Source organism: Lissotriton helveticus, chromosome 2_1, assembly GCF_964261635.1.
Source record: "Lissotriton helveticus chromosome 2_1, aLisHel1.1, whole genome shotgun sequence".
Classification (NCBI taxonomy): domain Eukaryota; kingdom Metazoa; phylum Chordata; class Amphibia; order Caudata; family Salamandridae; genus Lissotriton; species Lissotriton helveticus.
The window spans coordinates 2,106,257,157-2,106,272,838 of NC_136059.1; positions in this window are offsets into that span (position 1 = coordinate 2,106,257,157).

The window sequence follows — 15,682 nt, forward strand, 5'->3', positions numbered from 1 at the left end:
AAGCTAATGAGTTTTGAGTAAATAACGTGGAACATCTTAATTGTGAGGATTATACTTTATGATGAACTGCATTTAAACATTCAGACTTTGTTGCCATTTGAGTGCTGTGCACCAGGGAGTCTTCCTCCAAGTTGGGGAAGCTTGGTAGTAACAAGGAATGTTTGCCTGAAGCATAATGTTTGGCATAAAAAGGGATGACTTGCTTTGTAAAGTTGAGCAGTCTCATGAGAACTCATACCGTGATGATTTCTAGGACTTCTGTTACTGGCTGCAACCAATAAATTTGATCTCTGACGCCACCTAGAATTATTCCGTGTCTCTGTAGTCTAAGACAGATGGAACTCAAAGACATCGGGTGTGTCCCTGGCACCGCCGGTTCTGAAAAAGACCCGGTTCTTCAGTTGGCGCCCAACGATGGGCGACTTCAGCGGTACCGGTCCAAGCCCGAGGATCGTGAGGAGCCACGTGAGGAAATTCTGGAGGAAGGCCGCCACTTCATCGACCCCTGCATGTCGACGTGGACCGAAGATGTTTACTGCGAGGTTTCCCGCTTTACGACGGCTACGAAGGACTGCTGCCCTGACTGTCACCCTGTCTTGGACCCTCGATAGATCCTTTGTAGAGCGAGACGATAGACGGTCTTCTGGTGGCGTGACAGATATTTTGGTTAAGTATAAGTGGGTCGCTCCCACGAATTTGTTTGGTTCTTGGTTTGGTTCTTGGTTCTTGGTTGATTCGGCTGCTGCAGCAATCGAAGCCAAGGGGATCGTATATTTGCGAGAGTATCGATAGCCGATAACCCCTTGAAGTTGGAAACTAGATTAGTGAGCTATAAGATGCCTGGTCTTAGCAAACTTAGAAAATGGTTTAGTTGTGGTTGCTACAAGGATTCCCGACTAGAGGACTCGTGTCCGATACTTCCGGCTGGAACTCCGACTTATGAGCTCCATTCAAAACACGGAGTGGGTCCTATTACTTATAATGAAGTATGGGTCCACTATACTAGGAAGGATGGTGTCTTAAGATGGCCCCAACATGGTAGTTTCGACTCAAATATTTTAGATAATCTGGAAGTAGCATTATTTAAGAAGAAAGCCCGGCCGGCAGTGTTTGACTCTTTCCGCCTTTGGTGAAAGGAAGCCAAACAGAGAGAAATTAAACAGGCTAAAAAAGATAGGAAAGATAAGAATATGTCAGTACTACAAGCTGCTAGGCAGTATAGGGATGATGGAGTGGAGCGAGCGAGTGAGGTTTTAGATAGACAGCGTTGCATGACCATAGATAAATGTTATCCAGCCTTGCCGTCTTCTCCTCCGAAAGCGATTGAAGATCTTGAAAAAGATCCTTTGATCTCTCGTCTGTTGAGATTGCCACCTCCTTATGTGCAGGGTGCTACTGCACCTCCATTACCACTGGTTGTTCCACCCTTTGTTGTTCAACCTCCTGCTGTTGTTCAGCCACTCGGTACTCCACAGATGGTTTTACCTCCTCCTGCGCAACCCGCTCTAGGGTCGCCAGCTTTGCTACCAGCTTTGCCTTACACTCCTTTGCCTTCCACTTCTGCATCTGAGACTCCTACTGTTCTTGTTCCTACACCTTCTTTGCCTCAAAATACTTATTCTCCTGTTCTTATGTCTGCTTCTTCTCCTTCTGTTCGAAAGCGAATGACAGAGACTGTTGTTAATCTGTTGTCTCCATTGTTTGGGTTACTGAATATGACCCCTGTTTTGGAACGTAAGCAGAGTCGTAGTCAGCTTCCCAGTTCCAAGGAACAGACTGTGTTGGATTTGTTGGCTCGTAAATGGATTATAAATGTCTCAAAGTATAGTTTGCCAGCGGTTATGGATGTTTTCTTTCAGTGGGAACTGCCTAAGCAAAGGTATGTTTTCGATGTGATGTGTATGTTTCTGCGTCAGGAATGGGAAGATAATGATTTGGGTTTGATTCCGCAGGAACTACTTGATGTTCAGTCGGATTTTGCTAAAGGGATGATAGTGGAATCTGATATTACGGACGCCGTAGAGACGATACTGGCTTTTAGGTCTAGACTTCCGCCTCAGACATTGTACAAACCTGATTCCTCTGTTAGAAGAAAAGCGAGACAGTATCCCATGAGAGAAGTTCCTCCTGTATGGAAGGAAGCAGTTCAGGCTAATGTAAATCAGGGTATTGTTGCCGCCCCGGCACACTTTCAGCGAGTATGGGTACATGTCCCTTGGAAGAGAGCAGAGGTCTTGGCTCTTAAGCAGACCTTACCTGACCCTCGTAAGAATCCTGCTGGTTATTATAAGGAGTTGCCCCAGACAGTAGATGCGTGTATTATGAATTTAGCTGACATTGATATGTTGATGGGTAATGTAGTTCCGCAACCGTTGTGGGCGAAGATTCATCATGAGAATCATGCGCAAGAGTTAGGAGATACTTGGGCGAATATTGTTGCTGCAGATGCTAGACAAGAGGGAGGTGCTAAACCTGAACCTTTAGTTTCAGAATTGCCAGGTAGAATTATTAATTTTATGAAAACGATGATGCCTGCGTTGCGAGTGAATTGGGATAAGTTAGCAGCATGCAAGCAGAAGAAAGACGAGAGCGTGTCTGATTTCTTCACTAGGTTTGAAGAGACGTTTATCGATCATAGTGGTCAGGATATGAGTACCAAAGGTGGTCAAATGTTGTTTGTGGATAAATTTGTCTTTAACTTGCTACCCGAACTCTCTAATAAATTGAAGGACTCTGAGAGTTCATGGGCTGTTTCTTCGTCGGCCCAGATATTGGCTACTGCCCAATATTATGAGAACAGGGATAAAGATGAGAAGGATAAAGCGGAGAAGAAAACGAAAGATTTAAAGACGAAAGTTCTTTTGCGGCAAGCTTATCCGCCTCGTCAGAATCAGCTGCAGTTTCAGCAACCTCCACAATTTCAGAGATTATTACAGAAGCCTGAGCCTTATGTTCAGCGATTCTTTCCTGGTCCTAATCAGTGTGCTTATTGTAGAGAGGAAGGTCATTTTAAGAATAGTTGCCCGGCTTTGTTACAGCGTGCGAATGGGGTGTCTGGTCAGAGAGGTCGTGGTGGTTTTCAGCAAGCGCCTAGAGGAAGGGGACGTGGTGTGATCCCCCAGAATGAGCGTTCCTCTTCCCTACAGAATTCTGCAAATTATTTTGACAGACAGAATGCTCCGAGTGGACAGTCTGCCCAGTACTATGTTGAGGATTATTATGTTGAAGGTGAGAGTTCTGGTTATAATGATAGCTAGGACAGCCATGGGCAAAGAGAGGGAGTAGTGTCAGTTCCAGTAGATCAGAGTGGACCTTATGTTGAAGTGATTACATCAGGTGTGGTAGAGCCTTTTCTTTTGGATACTGGTGTGACGAAGAGTTCTATTATGCATTCTAAACTCCCTGGCGCACATATGTCTGGCTTGACCAATGTTTCTGTAGGATTTTCAGGCGCCCCAGTTCGTAATCCGGTTTCTAGTCCTTTGTCCCTTTCCATTGGCCCTTGTGAATTGGAAGCTCCACTTATTCTAACGACTGGTTGTAATGAAAATCTGTTGGGTTTGGACTTGCTGAAAAGATTGTATGCGACATTGCATTGTTCTCCTTCAGGAGTACAACTTACCTTTGGTAAGAAAGTGATTTCTCCAATGTATTTGTCTAAGGATTGTTTGCCACTGGAATTGCGTTCGCTTCCTGATACGCTTTGGGCTACAGGTCCAAATGATGTTGGCCTTTTACAGATTCCACCATATGTTGTTACGCTCAAGTCGAATGCTAAGCTACCTCGTATTCCACAATATAAAATATCGAGTGATGGTGAGAGAGCGCTTTTAGCGATTGTTCATGATCTGGTTGAGAAGGGTGTAGTTGAAGAAACGAGAGGAAATCTGTGTAACAGTCCTGCTTAGCCTGTCCTTCAGCGTACTGATACTTCTAAGCCACCTGTGTATAGGTTTGTGATCGACCTTCAAGAGGTCAACAAGATTGTCGTGCCACAGTTTCCTGTGGTCCCTGATATCACCGCTTTGTTGACTCTGATTCCTGCTTCGGCAGCTTGGTTCTCTGTTATCGATTTGAAGAATGCTTTCTTTAGCATTCCTATTGCTGAGGAGAGTAGAGATATTTTTGGCTTCTCATTAGGAGGCCGAAGCTTCCGGTTTAAGAGAGCTCCCCAAGGTTATTGTGAAAGTCCTTCAATCTATAGCCAAGCGTTGAAAACTCAGCTTGATGGTTTTGTGCTACCTGTTGGTTCTACTCTTATTCAGTATGTCGATGATTTGTTGATTACTGCTGATGACGAAAAGATCTCTAAAGAGGCTACTCTTTCATTGTTACGGTATTTGTCTGACCTTCATCATAAAGTGTCACCTTCAAAGTTGCAATATTGTCGCCAAGAAGTAACCTACTTAGGTCATCTCTTGTCGAAGGAGGGAAGGCGATTGACCCCAGAACGAATTGAAGCGATCGCGCAAATGAGTGTGCCATCCACACAGAGAGAAGTTTGTGCTTTTTTGGGTATTACTTCGTATTGTAGACAATGGATCCCCAACTTTTCACTGTTGGCAAAACCTCTGTTAGCATTGACTACGAAAGATACTCCGTATCCTCTTCCTTGGTCTGACGAATGTCAGAAGAGTTTTTCTGAATTACGTGATGCATTGTGTTCCTCTCCTGTGTTGGGTACTCCAGACTACAGCAAGCCTTTCATGTTGTATGTACACGAGAGAGAAGGATGTGCGTTGTCAGTGTTGACACAATCTTTTGGGGACAAGCAGCGTCCATGTGCGTATTTTTCAGCGACATTAGATCCGGTAGCTAAAGCGTTGCCGAGTTGTTTGAGAGCTACAGCGGCAGCTGCGGTTTCGATCCGACAGTCTGCTGGTTTGGTATTGGATAACACGTTGATTGTGATGGTCCCACATGCAGTGGATACCTTATTGAACAGGACCAAGACTCAGCACCTTACTTGTGCACGTCTTTCAGGTTACGAGTTGACACTGTTGGCTAGCCATGTGCGTATTAAAAGATGTAATGTGTTGAATCCAGCTACGTGTTGCCGATCTCTACAGAGACGGATGCTCAAGAACAGCATGATTGTTTTCTTCGTACAGAGGAAGAAATGAAAGCTAGAGTGGATCTGAGGGATACTCCCCTTGAGAATGTTGATGGTACGTTGTGGGTTGATGGTTCGTGTTTTAAGCTTCCGAATGGTGAAACGACTGCAGCATACGCTATCACAACCTTACATACAGTTGTTGAGACAGCACGCATACACAGAATTCTGCGCAAGCAGCAAAGTTGACTGCACTGACTAGAGCGTGTGTGTTGTCGGACGGAAAGCAAGTGAATGTTTACACTGATAGTCAGTATGCGTTTGGTGTTGCCCACAGTTTTGGGCGTTTGTGGAGAGAGCGTGGGTTCCTTACTTCACATGGAACTAAAATTCAGCATGGACAGTTGGTGATTGAACTCTTGGAATCCCTCACTCTCCCAAAGCAGATTGTGATCGTGAAGTGTAGTGCGCATAAGAAAGTTGTGGATGATGTTGGTCGAGGGAATGCGTTTGCGGATGAAGTTGCGAAAGAAACGGCGAAAGATATGATGAGCCGTATGTATGTTGCAGGCCCAGCAAGATGGGTTATGGCTGGTGGAATGTGTGAAGACACAATAGAAAGTGTGAAGACGATTCAGGATGAAGCTACAGAGAAGGAAGTGAGTACGTGGAGAGAAAGTACGGGTATGTTGGATTCGACAGGTTGTTGGGTTGAGTTGTCGGAACACCAGCGATGGTTGTTGCCAGATGCGTATGTGCTCCCAGTTGTTACGATGGCTCATGGAATGGCTCATATCAGTGTAAAAGGGATATGCAAGTTGTTGGCTCCAGTTTGGCAGAATGCTGGAATTCCGAAATGTGCAGAGAACGTCCTGAAGCATTGCATGATTTGTCTGCAGTATTACCCTGGTAAGGGAACCCCAACTCCAGCTGGTCATTTTGCTCCTCCGACGTATCCGTTTGAGGTGATACAGCTGGTCTATATTCACATGGAGATGTGCAACAATCTGAAGTACGTTCTTGTGGTTGTTTGCGCTTTTTCCAGATGGATAGAGGCCTACCCCCTAAAGGATAATACTGCCTTGTCTACAGCCAGGGATTTGTTAAGAGAGTATTTCCCTAGGTATGGATTGCCGAGGATTGTATGGTCGGACAATGGGAGTGAATTTGTAGGTCAAATCATGAAGAAAGTATGCTCTGGATTGGGAATCAACCAAAAGTTCCATGCAGCGAATCACCCCCAGTCTGCTGGACTTGTTGAATGCTACAATGGTACGCTTAAGCTGAAATTAGCTAAGGTACAAGCGAGCACTGGTCTTACGTGGCCAGATGCTTTGTCGTTGGCTCTTTTGTCAACTAGGACGACTGTGCATTCTCGAGTGGGACTTAGTCCGTATGAAATCGTGTTTGGTCGTCCAGTGAATGTTTGGAGTGTGCCTCGTCCGAAAGAATACAGCAGTATTGAATACCCTATGTTGGTGGATTACTTACATGACTTGACTCCTAAATTACGTGTTCTCCACCAACAGGTCTATGACAGCTTGCCGACAGCTACATCAGATCCAGGCGACGTACTTGAACCTGGACAGTACGTTCTTGTGAAAAAATTTCAGCGGACCAAGAACTTGCAGCCTAGATGGACCGGCCCCTATCTGATTTTGTTGGTTACTAGAACCGCTGTTAGAGTAGCTGGCAAAAATAACTGGGTGCATGCCACCCACTCTAAAAAAGTTCCTTTGCCTTTACCATATGATCAGTGGGTAAGGAATGGTAAAGCCGACTTTGATTCTGAACAAGTCCCTAGATTCGTGCCCTTTAGTGATGCTCATTTGACATGGACTCGGTCTGAACGAGAGGCTGATGATGTTCTGCAAGCTGCTGTGCCTCCACATGTGAAGATTGATACCACCAATCCGGAACTTCTATTTAAGGATCAGACAGTGCCTGGTAAAGGCCGTTATAATTTATGACCGAGAAACAATTAACAAATAAAAGCATAATTTTTCCTTTTGTTCTTGGAGAACTGCACTCTCTCATCCAAGAAACTGTTTTGGCCTATTTTTTTTTTTTTTGAGCTGCCATCCGAGCTCAGCTGTAGGGTCGTGGTATATAGACTTGGGATTGCAGCCGTGTAGACACAAGTGTTGAAAGTAGGCTGAAACCGTCAACATTATCGGCGCCCTCTTGCTCTCCTTAACCTTTTTGTGCGCGTAAAACAGCCGCCATCTTGAACACCATGGCTTCCCTGCTCCCGCCGAGAGCCAGCGCGCCTCTCTCCCACTCCTAACTTCGCCGGCATCCCCCGCATACTGACAACCCCCCTGCCTGCACCTGCCGCGAATCATAAAACCCCTCTTCAGCGCTGCTCTGCCCCAGACCCTCGTCCTGTTCCCAGCGCGACACCTCCCCTCTTCCCATTTATGATCCCCGGCCCTTTGATGCAAACCCCATTTCCCCGTGTGCCCGTTTGTCTTCCCCGTTCCCAGGCCGACACCCAGCTCTGCCGATACCAATCCCTTGCCCCTCCCCGTACAATAGAAAGCTTCCCTCCTCAAAGGACCCCCGAGATGATCAAAGCCCCCCCCCCATCCCACGAGATCCGATCGAAACCCACACACTCCGTGGATCGGCGGAATATCCAGCTGCGCGATGACATCACCTGTTGTGAACGGGGCGGGGACTTCCGCTGTAATCTTGCGTGGGAACGGGCTGGGAAGGGGGGGATTCTAAGGATGTCTTTCCGTACATCAAAGTATCGACGAAAATGTGTTACATGCAATAAACAGATAAACGTGTGTATAAGAGGCCAGGCCTCAGGGATGCAGTTAGAGCACCTCAGAACGATACCTTCTGTCCGTTTCGTTGTGTTCTCCTCCGGAGAGAATAAAAAACCTTGTTTCCTGCCTTCCAGTCTCCAGCGCCTGCCTCTTCAATAGTTTAACTTCTTTGTGGGTTCAAGAGGCGACACCGCCGGGCAATACTTAGGGATCTTATATTCTGGTTGGTAGTGCCCCCCATTTAGTTTCTACAATTGGCGTCCCAAGCGTGGGGCCCATCAGCGACCCATGGATCCAGTGGGAGAGGTCCTGACGACAAAGTGAACGACTGCAACGATCGGGAACGCGTCTGTCCGATAGACCCTCGTCTGACAGCCGATCATCCGAACTTCACTGGTTCCGAACAGACCTCTCTCGAGTGATCTACGGTCCTGACTGGGAACCATCAGGAGTGCCGCGAGGATAACGAAGAAGAGAGGACGATCGGGCGCTGGATTCGGAAGACAGGAAACTGTCCATGCGGTCCGGGTAAGGTCGTGTAACCACGACAAGTCGCGAAATAATTGCTTGATTGCTTGTTTGTTTAAAAAATACTAGTATTGCTCTTTTTATTTATTTGGAGATTCACTGTCTGCAAACGGAGAAACAACGGGCTCTCTCTTTGCAAACAGTGGAGGATAGGTAGGGCAGCAGCCGTGCTTATTTTTTTCTCCCCCACTCAATAATCACTTGAAACTGAACTGTTGTTCGCAAACTATTGTTTCCTGGAGATTCCCTGTCTGCAAACAGGGAAGAGACCACCCTTTTTGCAGATAGTGAAAAGGGTAGGTAACGCAGATCTTTGCGGACCTACTCATTCTCCCCATTGTTATTTATTGGTCTTTTGTTATTTTGATCCATGAGGTATTCACTGCCTGCAAACAACGTAGAATAGAAATATTCTGTCCCGTCTTTGCACCTAGTGATAAGATAGGCAGTGCTGACTTTTTAGTCCCTCGTTATGAGCCGTCATGTCTGTCTTCTCCCCACTGATTAGTAGCCTGTTTAGCCCGGACCGCTTATTAGAGATGGACCATCCAGCCCCACTGGAAGGCACCCCTAATAAGGACATGTTCATGAAGCATGGATTGACCGCTATAGCCTATAGTAAACTATGGCATAAATATTCAAAAAAGGGTCAAGAAAGTCAATGGCCCCTGATAGGATCCTTCGATGATGATAAAATAAAAACGCTAGAAACTGCCCTGGGTAAAAACAAGACAACACCTACAATGCTTGACAGCTTCGGCATGTGGCGAAAAGAAACTGAACAACGTAAAAAGAAAACTGAGAGTAGGTTGGAAAAAGAGCTGCGAAAAGCAGCCCACCTAGCTGCTCAGAAACTAGAAAAAGAGATAAAGGAAAGAGAGAAAGCTAAACAGAAACTAGAAATGGAAACACCAAGCCAGTGTCCGGTTAGAACCCCCTCCATGCTCTACCCTGATTTACCCTCGAAACGACAAGCCAATGAGGACCTGCTGTTAGGTCCTCCTATCATCTACATGCCCCCTCCATATGCCCCTTCTCAACCCGTGGCGCAGCACGCGCCACCCCCAGGTACAAACGAAGGTACCGCCACAGCGTCGGCCCCAATGGCCTCTGTGCCAGCCGAACCCCTTGTATTAAAACCCGCATCAACAACAACGTTAGACGACCATGAGACTCGAGGGGCTGGCCCTGCAAGAACAAACAGACTAGACAAAGATGAGCGAGCGGGGATCGACAAAATAGCAAGGACACTGGTAGAAAGGAAGGATGATGAAGAGTACATCACAGATATGTTCAGCTCGTAACATCACCACCATCCTGACCTTGATTCCATCCACTGCCACCACCTTTTCCGTCATCGACCTCAAGAACGCATTCTTCTCCATCCCCATCCACCCGGACAGCCGATATCTCTTCGGCTTTACCCTAAAAGCCCGCTCATATAGGTTTTGCCGAGCTCCTCAAGGCTACACGGAAAGCCCTAGCATCTACAGCCAGGCCCTCAAAAGACAACTAGACCAAGTCCAGTTACCCGACGGGGTGGTGTTGGTACAATATGTCGATGACATCCTTTTGGCAGCCGACACCACCCCTCTAGCGGTTACCGCCACCATTCAACTCTTGCACTTCCTTGCGGAAAATGGCCACAAGGTCTCCAAGAAGAAGTTACAATTCTGCCTACCCCAGGTCACTTACCTAGGCCACCTTTTGTCCAAAGATGGAAGAAAACTCACCCCTGATCGAATCCAAACCATTCTAGATACCCCTGTCCCTAAAACCCAGAAGCAGGTTCGCTCCCTATTCAGACCCTCCAGGATATCGCGATTTCGCGATTTCGCGATTTGCCGCGAAATCGGCACTTTAGTAAAAATGCCGCGATTTTTACAAAGGTGCCCGCGAAATCGGCACTTTTTGTAGAAATCGCGGCATTTTTACAAAAGCCGCCTATATCCTGGGGGAGTCTGACTTACGTTGTTTATTGGGGCGGGCGGGAAGGACACAGAAGCACGAAATAATAACATTCCGGGCTTAATGGGGCATTAGCAGCTCACTGCGACGGGCTTTGAAGTGCCCCTCGCGCGTCTGGCTCCCCGCTGGAGACCCTCCCGGTGACTGGGGCGAGCCCCCGCCCTCTCCCCTGGAGCCGAGGGTCGATATGGGAAAGAATAGAAAGGGTGATTGTTTGCTGACCTGGTGAAATCAAAAAAACGTAATGGTGCAACCCAGAGGCCAGAAAAGACTGAGAGGCACCGTGCGTGCGATGGCGACCGCCACGCCAGCCATACTTTAATTATTTCTAAATGCTAGACTTGCTGCCCTGTCTGCTGCCCGCGCAGGTGAGTCTTCGGCTGTGCCAAATCCAGTCGGGTGGAATGGGAGGGATGCATGCATGATGCATCATCATGGGCAGTGGGCGGGCAGGCCGAGATTAAAAGCCAAACGTAATATAGGTCCCAGGCACCAGGTCCGGTTCTGCACAATCACACCGTGAAGATACATATCTCCACCAGTCAGTTACAGCGAGAGCAGAGGGAGGACTGCCACATGCCTGTCAATAAGCTGCTGATAAATTTCTTCTGTTTTCGCTCGGATCTGTAGGTGGGGCAGTTCACCGAGTGTGAAATGCGATATTCACTCGATATTCACTCTTTCTACCCAGGAATGCAAACGCGCCATGGCTGATTCATGAAAAATGTATGCCACGCGTCCCTTAAGCCCGTCTCATTTGTCGTGGAGAAAATCTAAGGCCTTGAATTTAGAGAATCGTTTAAAATTATTAGGCAGAAAAGTTTGAAAAGTTTGACTGAATCATCACCGCCGCTATAATTCAAAAGTGCAAAGATAACATAATGCATCTCAAATCTAGCCGAGGTGTCTGCGGGATGAGCCGGGAGCAACAGGCTTTACTTCTTGTTCTCGTGCAGCAGAGAATCATGCAGAGGGCTGTGTCTTGGAATTTGAAAATATCCACAACTGCCACATTGTTCACGCACTGTACTTCTTCCTACTAATACGAAGCCTCTGTTTATCTCATGATATAACTGATTCCTGGCAACGTTATAAAAATAGTTTTCTTCATAAAGGCATGGGTTCTTTAACTTTCTTTTTTTAATGTGTAGTTATTTTTTTTCCACAACCGGAGGAGGCACATGTGGGAGGAGAAGAAAGGGGTAAAAGAAAGGGAGAGTGGCTGGGTTTAGAAGGAAAGGGTAGGGGTGAAAGAAAATGGGAGGATAAAGGTGAAAGGTGGAGCGCAAAGGTAAAGAGGGGGAGCAAGAATGAAACCTGAGGGTATGGGGCAGGTGAGACGAGAAAGAAGGGGTGAAAGAGAGGGGGAGTGAGCAAAGAAGTCAGAAGTGGGAAAGAAGTAAAGGGTAGTAGGGGGTGAGAGAAACTGGGCGAATGAAAGTGAAAGGTGGAGAAAAGTAGAGAGGAGTGAGCGGGAGAGAAAGAGGGAGGGTGAATGCACGAGAAAGGGCGAGAGAGGAAGGGGAAGAAAGACAGTGTCTGGAAGAACAAAAGTATGAGAGCTAGAGAGAGAAGAGAGGGTGAGGTAGGGAGAGAAGGAGACAAGAGAGAACTAGAGAGATCCAAAGATGGAAAGAGAGAAGGACGGGGGAGAAGAGACTGGGCTGAGAGAGATATCGATAAGAAGAGAAAGATGTGTGTGAGAGAGAGAGAGAGAGGATGAGTGAATGAGACACAGAAAGGAGGGGGCATGAGAAACAGAAAGCTGAATGGGACAGTGGAAAGAGTGAAACAGGAAGGAAGATAGAGGAGCTAAAAGCGGCAAAACACAACTAAGAGAGGGAGAATTGGGAGGCAGAAAGAGTGTAAGGAAGGGCGGGTGATGGATAGGGTCACTGGAGGCCGCTTTATCAAGGTCCAGGGCCAAATGAAATGCCGCACAATTGCCGCTAAATTTCCATATTTGTGCCGCTAAATTTCCATTTTTGTGCCGCTAAATTTGCTAATCCATGCCGCTATATCCTGGGGGGTCTGCCTATTAGGCCTCACCTCCTTCTGCCGACAATGGTTACCAAACTTCAGCCTCGTTGTAAAACCACTGCTTTCTCTGCTAAACAAAGACGTCCCTTTCCCACTCCCTTGGACTCCTGAGTGTCAAACTTCCTTCACAGAACTGCGAGATGCTCTTTGCTCAGCCCCTGTCCTGGGTACCCCTGATTACAGAAAGCCCTTCTCCCTTTACACTCACGAAAGGGAGGGGTGCGCTTTATCTGTCCTGACCCAGGCCATCGGCCCTAAGCAACGACCGTGCGCTTACTTCTCTGCCACTCTTGACCCTGTCGCCAGAGCCTTGCCTGCCTGCCTTCGAGCTGTAGCTGCTGCTGCAGTCTCTATCCGACAGAGTGAGGGGATTGTACTCTCGAATTCCCTCACGGTACTGGTACCCCATGCAGTCGACACCCTCCTGAACCAAACCAAGACGCAACATCTGATGAGTGCACGACTGACTGGATACGAACTGACCTTGCTTGCCCCCCATATCACCCTGAAAAGATGCACCACACTGAACCCAGCAACTCTGTTACCCTTGCCAGAGAACGATCCCAATGTGCACCCCGTACATGACTGCGTGACTCTTACGGACGAACAGACCAGGAGTAGGGTCGATCTCAGAGACACAGCTTTCCCTGACCCCGACGGGGAGTTGTGGGTGGACGGTTCTTGCATCAAACTCCCCGATGGTACCACTTCCGCTGCCTATGCGGTCACCACGGCTCGAACTGTAGTAGAAACAGCCCGCATCACCCAGCGATCTGCCCAGGCAGCGGAACTGATCGCTTTGACGCGAGCCTGCATCCTGGCAACAGGAGCCACAGCGAACATTTACACCGACAGCCAGTATGCCTTCGGGGTGGTTCACCATTTTGGGCTCCTCTGGAGGGAGAGAGGATACTTGACCTCACACGGCACACCCATTTTGCACGGGGATTTAGTCTCCGCCTTAATCGAAGCTGTCCTCCTCCCCAACAAACTTGCCGTTATCAAATGCCAGGCACACTCTTGACCCTGTCGCCAGAGCCTTGCCTGCCTGCCTTCGAGCTGTAGCTGCTGCTGCAGTCTCTATCCGACAGAGTGAGGGGATTGTACTCTCGAATTCCCTCACGGTACTGGTACCCCATGCAGTCGACACCCTCCTGAACCAAACCAAGACGCAACATCTGATGAGTGCACGACTGACTGGATACGAACTGACCTTGCTTGCCCCCCATATCACCCTGAAAAGATGCACCACACTGAACCCAGCAACTCTGTTACCCTTGCCAGAGAACGATCCCAATGTGCACCCCGTACATGACTGCGTGACTCTTACGGACGAACAGACCAGGAGTAGGGTCGATCTCAGAGACACAGCTTTCCCTGACCCCGACGGGGAGTTGTGGGTGGACGGTTCTTGCATCAAACTCCCCGATGGTACCACTTCCGCTGCCTATGCGGTCACCACGGCTCGAACTGTAGTAGAAACAGCCCGCATCACCCAGCGATCTGCCCAGGCAGCGGAACTGATCGCTTTGACGCGAGCCTGCATCCTGGCAACAGGAGCCACAGCGAACATTTACACCGACAGCCAGTATGCCTTCGGGGTGGTTCACCATTTTGGGCTCCTCTGGAGGGAGAGAGGATACTTGACCTCACACGGCACACCCATTTTGCACGGGGATTTAGTCTCCGCCTTAATCGAAGCTGTCCTCCTCCCCAACAAACTTGCCGTTATCAAATGCCAGGCACACAAGAAAGTAACAGACATTATTGGACAGGGAAATGCACTAGCCGACATCACCGCCCGAACGACAGCTGAAAATAGAACGACAACACATATGTACGTGACCAGGTCACAAGCAGAAAACTGGACTGACGCCAAGGACACAATTAGAGACATACAAACGACTAGCACACAACACGAATTGACTGAATGGACACGGGTGGGATTGAAAGACGATGAAGGCTGCTGGCGGACAAAAGACACGAACAGATGGTTGCTACCTGATTCGTACTTGATTCCCATATTAACCATGGCACACTCCCCTGCCCACATAGGATCAGCCCCCATGATCGAACTTGTCTCCAGGGTTTGGCACAATGACAAGATCCCAGATTCCGCCAAACGCCTGGTCCAACAATGCTTAATATGCCTGCAACACAACCCCGGGAAAGGAACTGTAGTACCCCGGGGGGGATTTGGGGTCCCAAACCACCCATTTGAAGTCCTGCAGATGGACTACATCCAGCTAGACAGATGCCAAGGCCTGAAATATGTACTAGTCGTGGTGTGCGCATTTAGCAAGTGGGTGGAAGCATATCCAACCCGTGACAACACCGCTATGGCCACTGCAAAGGTTCTGTTAAAGGAGTTTTTCCCCCGTTATGGCCTCTGCCGTGTTTTATGGAGTGATAATGGCCCCCACTTTGTAGCCAACGTTATCCAGCTCATCCTAAATGGGCTGGGTATTAAACAGAAATTCCACGCAGTCTTCCACCCTCAATCTGCTGGGCTTGTCGAACGACACAATGCCACACTAAAGCTTAAACTGGCCAAAATAGTGGCTACGACGGGCCTGAAATGGCCAGACGCCCTCCCATTGGCATTGCTATCGATGCGCTCTACCCCCACCCGACATCACTTAACCCCTTATGAAGTTGTCTTCGGTCGACCCATGAGCGTCTGGTCTGCCCCGAAACCAACTTCCATTCATGACGTTCCGGATGTCCTAATGTCTGATTATCTGTACAAATTGACTGAAACTTTGTCTGTCCTTCATCAGCAGGTGCAGCAGGCCATCCCCGATGCTTCCAGGGGTCCGGGTCACGCCATCCAGCCGGGGGACTTCGTGCTGATCCGAAATTTTCAGCGATCAAAGAGTTTGGAACCCCGGTGGACGGGCCCCTGGCAAGTGCTGATCACCACTCGGACCGCACTTCGAGTGGAGGGGAAGAAACACTGGCTGCACGCTCATCACTGCAAAAGGGTCTCTCCAGCCCTGGCCACGACAGACACCGTCAGCACCCAAGAAGAGCTCCTGAACCAGGACCGACCATCGTTGAACTGCTACCCTGATACTGAGACACTTGAACTTTCAAAACATCCTGATCCCACTGTGCCATCTCGAGAAGGGTATTTCCTGCGTCGAAAGGAGGGAGCTTCGGCTAAGTAGGCCACGGACTAGGTTAAAGGATCTCAGAACGGTGACCCAAACTACCAAGGGTTACCTGGAGAGAAGCTAAAACTAAGTCTGTGGTCCTGCCCACTACCGAGCACCTTGAAGACGAAGATGATGGAAGCGCCAGATAAGAAGATGAT